Genomic DNA, 6392 nt, shown 5'->3' with positions numbered 1-6392 from the left:
CTCCCCTCCCCTCCCCTCCCTCTCCTTTCCTTTTCCTTCTTTTAATTTTTTCTTTGACAATAGCTTCTTAACTAATGGTAGGATCTTCAAGTCCCTCCGGATTCATGATAGAATACCAGTTGGTTTGGCTGCATCTTGTTCAGGCCTTATGCATGTAGTAACAGCTGCTATGAGTTCATAAGTCTAACAGCCATGCCTAGAGTCACTTCTGTATGCTCTTTAGCATTCAGAAATGCTTCAAAGACTCCTTGACCTGGAGCTTGGCACCCAGTCCTATGAACCTAAGTTATGCTATCTGTCTGTTCATGAAATGACATAATTTCACAGAGGGACAGGGGCTGTGGGGCCCCTGGATAGCTCTAGAATTACCTCACTAGTCCTTCTGGGCAGGAAGACTGTGAGGTTCTAGACGCACCGATCATTTTCCTTCCAGAGCATAGGTCCAAGGGCTTGGGTGAGTCGTTGGGCACCTCTCTGAAAGCCTTTCTTCTACAAAGTTGGAGCAGAAACAGTCCCTGTTTTCTTCCCAGTGTTGTTGTGAGGCTCATGCCATCGAACAGTGTGTGTGACCGCAGCCTTTGGGGTGTGAAGGACCATACTGGGTTTTGTTTGCTTGTCTGTTTGCGTGTAGACATTTAGTTGCAGTGACTTGCAAAGCTGAGGTTATCAGTTTTGGAAAATGATGAAAGGAACAGCATGTTGCCTTCACAAAAGCAGGCTTTAATCTTTAATCAACAAGGAAAACTCTGTGTGCTGAACGGTGGCCTTGAGTATCAGTGTTGTTATCTGGAATTTGTTTTTAGATAAATGTGATTCTGAGATGTAGAGATTTGTAGTGTGACTTTGTTCATAAATAGACACATGAGTATGTGTGTTTATCATTGTATGGATATATGTTTCTTTTTGGAAAGTGAGAACATCAATGTAAAAAAATATATATATATATATTTCACATTTATATAATAATTTCATATATATGTATTTTAGATAGCATTTTTGTTTCCTTAGAAATTATTGAGTACATTATCAAATATGAGGCAGCATATTATCAAATATATGTATATACACAGGTTCTTTGTAGGGATATTCTTATATATGTGTGCATATGCAGACAGATGTATATGTGTGTTTTTGTGTATGTATATGTATATGTGTATGTATGTGTGTGTATGTATGTGGGAGCTTTGAGTAGACCAAAGAAAAGGACTATTGTCTTAACTTTGGGGTGAGCAGGAACCCAAAAGCAGAAAGGTCTTGCCCCAGCTTTCAAGGGACTTGAACTCTGACCTTCTGGAAGGTACTTAATTTCTCTGCCTCCAATTCCTCCTCTCCAGACTTGGCTACTCACAGAGGTGGCCATTCATTCGGACCTTTTACTCTGTCCCAGGAGAGATGCCAAGCAATCACACCAAGATTTCATCTTCTTGTCAGAAGCACTAACTGAAATATCAAGAAGGTGAAACATGTCCTCTTATGGAGGGTTTCTGCAGACCTTCAGGGCAGAGAAATCAGGAGACCTAAGGATGGACAGTGACAGGAACTCTGCCTGTTTTCAATAACCAGAGGAGGAGGCTTGGTGGCCAACTGGAGGCATTTCCTCCGACAACCTGTGTTCCAGAATGATCTCCTTTACAAACGTGGCTAAGAAAACACGGGTGAGGATGCTGAGCGCTCCCTGCCCTCCTGGCCCTGCCATTTATCCAATTTACACTGATCAGACCCACATTGGCGAATGAAAGCCCCTCTTTCCTTCTGTTTGTATGAGTTACTCACGGGGGCAATTTGAACGGATTGGATTTCCCCTTGGAAATGCTGGTATTTCCATGATTTGAAAAGTCTGGCTCAATTAGAATAATCTCTGGGCACTTCCTCTCCTTTTATGCAGGTAAATCATGGATAATTTAAAAGCAAAAGAACCTTTAGGACCATTGGGCCTGCCTCTTTCATCTCCTCGCCCTCATAATTGCCCTCCATTGCGAGACCTCCTCCGTGGTGAGTTGAGGAGACTGATTAGGAGGTGCAGGGCTGGGCCATGCAGAAGGGAGGGTCGAGGGCCACCGCACATGGCCTCCCCTTCAAAGACACTTCCTCTGCAGCAGGTATGTTAAATACCAAACCTGAGTCGGGTTACGCTCTCAATTGATGCCATATGATCCCGAGTGCCCAGACAAAGACGGGCCATGATTAGTGAGTTCAAGACTATGAATGCTTCTGGGGGCAGGGGGTAATCAACTGCCTAGGGATGGGGAGGGAGACAGTAAGGCGAGCTGACAGTGGTATGCGGCACTGCACCCCCCACCTCCCAACATGCTTGGAACCAGAGAAATAACTCTTTTGCTTCAGTGCCATGCTCAGATCAGGCATGTGACACACACGCACAATCCTCTACTTGCGGTCCTCTAGAATGTTATGGGGATCCTGGAATCACATAGGGAAAGGCTGTTTTGACTTCCTGACTTAGACATGTTTGCATATTCTCTGTCCCATCCACCTTGGAGAGGGGAATGTGTTGTTGTGACTGCTACCAGGGTGACCATGAGGAAGGCAGGACTCCATCTGGGTGAGTACCCCAAGAAAATTCAGCTTGGTCAGTCAGCCTGTTAAATTAACAGATGGGGGATGGGGAAACTGAGGCTGAGGGTTTTCGGTCTGTGATGTTCAAGAAGAGCTGGAACTCAGTATCTTTAGCCTCCATGCTTCAGAACCCTAGCTGCCTGGGAGTCAGGGGCAGAGGCAGGGGCATGGCCAGGAGCACAGGCATAGGCTCGGGCGTTTATCTGCTTTCAAGCTTATCATTTATTTCTAGCTCTGTTTAACCCTTCCCTCGCCTTCTTGTGTTTCTCTAGCCTGCACCCAAACTGGAGACAGAGTTGAGACTCACATCAGAGTTGGTGGTTGCCTGGAGCGGCCCAGTGAAGACTCCGGCAAGGACTGACCAGATTGACAAGCCACATGTTCCAGATGCATTTGGGAACAAGTTCCTGACAGGGAGTGGGTGGGATTACACCTCAGGCCTGGATCGTCCCACTTTCCAGTTCAAACCTGCACTCATGTATCACTTAGGAGACATCCTTTCCCAGACAAGGCTCCATTTCCCACTATGTAACTTTTTAGGGGTAGAGCTGGAGATCTGAGCTACCCCACAAGTCCTGAAATTAGTAGTCACTAATTTCATAATTATTTCATGGGGTGCAACTGATCTGAAGTTTAAAAAAGTCTTCTATGCCCTTTTAATCCTGCTGCTGATGTCTTTAAAAAAAAAGACTTGTTTGTTTTTCATTTTTTCTGTGGAGGGTATTTAGCCTGCATGTATGTCCATGTGTAATATGTTCGCAGTGCCTACAGAGGCCAGGAGAGGGTGTCAGAGCTCTTGTAACTGGAGTTATAGATGGTTGTGGGCTCTACCACATGGGTGCTAGGAATTGAAACCCTTCTCTGGAAGAACCGCCAATGTTTTAGCATCTCTCCAGTTCCCCCACTCCCCTCTTTGCCCTGGAGCTTTAATACTGACTTTAACGAAGCTCTGTGCTGACTCTTCCTAGAAGAGTTGCGCCTCCCCGAGAGCATTCTCTCTCCAAAGCAAGATCCAGACAGTAAGGCACGAGAGGAGAATGACAAGCTCAGGACAGAGCTACAGCTACCTTCCCAGAGATCCAGGTCCCCCAGGGACAGACTTTGAGCTCGCCATGGTCAGATCCCTCAGCAAAGGGAATGTGAGGGAGGCTGGCAGCGGAGGAACATGATGTCAGAGAATGGTACCGATGGAAAATGAGGTTCAGCAAGAAGAAGCAGTGGGTGGCTATCAGACAACTATGGGGACACCCCTAAGTGGCGGTTCCCATTTAGAAAGTAGAATGGCTTTGCAGTGCTTTAGGTCTCATCCACACGATGCAGCATCTCCGTGTGTCAGGGTTCTTCTCTCCCATGGCTCTGCCCCGATCCCCCCACTGTTTGCTGTCTGTGCATTGCTTAGCCTCTCCATCAGTCTTGTATTCTTCTCTTCACACATCGGCCTGTGCAGAAGATGGAGAGCCCCCGGAGGCGGGAGTCTGTAGATCCCAGAGCCTCTTTTGTCTTCCTCACACGAGCACAGGAGAGCTAGTGTCTCATATATATTGTTTGCGTGAATGGATTGGATTTCGAGTGAAGGTAGGTCCCAGGGTGATCCATTCCACAGCAGGAAAAGCTAGAGTGTCTGAGTGCTTCAGAAGCCAGGGTCCCATGTGGCTTGCTGGAGGATTGAAGATATGTTTCTTTGGTTTCCACTCTTCTGAAAAATGAGCAGGAAAAGGCGGTCATAATGATAGCTGGCCTTCACCGGGCAGTTTCTAGTTGCTGGGTACTATGATTCATTCTCCCACCTGTCTCTTACTGTAACTGCCACCATAGTGCCTAGAGTTAATTCCTGTGACAGGGAGGATGCTGTCATTTGTCCTAGGCCACAGAGCTAGTAGAAGAATCAGCACACCATCCCTCCCCCAGCCTAGAGCCAGAGCATGTGCTGCTGCCTGCTCTGTGTTTGAAGAGAGCCTGACCTGGGTTTGGTAACAGCAAATGCTGCAAAAACGAATGCCCATGCCTGGTTTTTCCATTTGTGTCATAGGCCAGTGGGTGTGGGTGATGGAGGGAGATGCCAGCCCCTTGTGAAGAATCTGCAGGAAAGCCCTCAGACCACCTGTTAGGAACACCCATCTCGCTAGAATCCAGGGAGCCAAGATCCCTGTGACACCACCAACCCCACCGGAGAAGGCTGCTGCAGCCTGGGAGGGTGAGCTCTCAAAGCACCCGCACCCCCCACAGTCAGTTCTCAGCATCAGCGCTGCTCCTGCAAGCTCCTAATTAAGTTAAAAGGGAATCCAGGCCCCTGGGTGCTCCTTTCTCCAGGAAGCATTAGAAAAATGCAGGGAGGGAAAGAAGTTCAAGGTTGGGGTATGTGCTGCCCTTGGTTCTGCTCAGGAATGTCTTAGCTGATTACACGGCTCTCATTTCAACAACACTAGCTTTGTGTCCTGGCTATGGGAAGACTCCTCTCTGTCATTGCTGTCGCCTCTGGAGGGTCACCCTGACAGGGAAAGCGCATCTGGAGAAAAAGTTTCTGCCAGATTTGAAATGCTTTCATGGAGGGGAGGGGGTACTTTCTCCAGGAATTTATGCTTTCCGCACCCACCGTCTTTCTCCTCCTCTTTTATGGGGGTTAATAGTTATTGTGGGCTCTCCACATTTTAAGCAATCTGGTAGAGTTGTGTGCTCGTGGCTCCCCCTTTCAAATGGCTGAGGGTTCTGAGAGACTTCCAGTGTGGAAGACATAGGCCCGTCTCCCAAGCATGGGCTCTTTAGGTGAAGGACCTGGAAGCCCATTGTGCCCACCACTCCAGCTGAGAGGCTCTGACCATGGGCACAGGCTGGATGCCGGTATCCCTTAGCTCTGTCCAGCTGGCGAAGTAGATGGATGGCAGCTTGTCCCATATGAGCCTTTCTTTCTCTGCTTATCATCAGTCTTTTTTTTTTTTTTTTTAACCTCTCTGGACATTCCTGTACACACAGCAGAAAGAGTCTTGACATGACTACGTGATCTTCCACCTTGAAAATCACACACTCCACTCGAGAGATTGAGCTGGCCAATAGAAGGAAACGTTAAACTTTTTGTGCTCTGCCAGGGAGGAGGTTCCTGGGAGCAGGGGATTCGGAGTCGAATCACAGTGTCAAACAGTTATCTAGCTTTGACTTCCATTCCAGCCATGGTACTTAACCCGCTTCACTTATTCAGTCTTCAGAGGGGTGGGCACTTCTAACTATACCAGGAAACAGATGCTGAGAAAAGTGACTGAACTCTTCCCGAACACTGGTAAGTGGTCAAGGTGCAATCTCAAACTTGGCTTACCTGACCTTCTCCATGCCCCATGCTGCAGAGTACCATCTCCCTACTTCTCTACCGCAACACCAGGGAGCATACTGTGTCTTGGAGCAACCATATATGATCAGGCATAGCCATTCAAGGTGAAGGGGTCAATATGCTTATGGGACAAAAGCCACTAGCACTGCTATGGCTCAGAAGTGAACACCTTCTCTGGGGGGGCTGCCTAGAATTAGGGTGGAAGACTTAGACCTTTTCTCTTCTTTATCCTGTGCTATTCCTCCTGGCCACATCTCTCCTCTTGTGTCTTCACAGCCAACTCCGTGACCAACTCCTCTCACCTCCTTGCATTGCTTCTTTCTTCAGGGGTCTTTCCATCTCTTGGTTAGACAGTAGGAGGTTGGATCAATTGCTCAGTTTGTTTCCACTGTATCATCTTCATCTGCAAAGCAGAAGTTGAACCTTCCTTACTCCTCCCTTAGAGTCCTGATGCGGAAGGAGTGGTCCCCTGCATGTAATTGCAGTTAGAGCGCTATTG

This window comes from Mus pahari, chromosome 7 (genome assembly GCF_900095145.1).
Source record: "Mus pahari chromosome 7, PAHARI_EIJ_v1.1, whole genome shotgun sequence".
Lineage (NCBI taxonomy): Eukaryota > Metazoa > Chordata > Mammalia > Rodentia > Muridae > Mus > Mus pahari.
The sequence above is the reverse complement of the archived record's forward strand: the minus strand, read 5'-3'. Positions refer to the sequence as shown.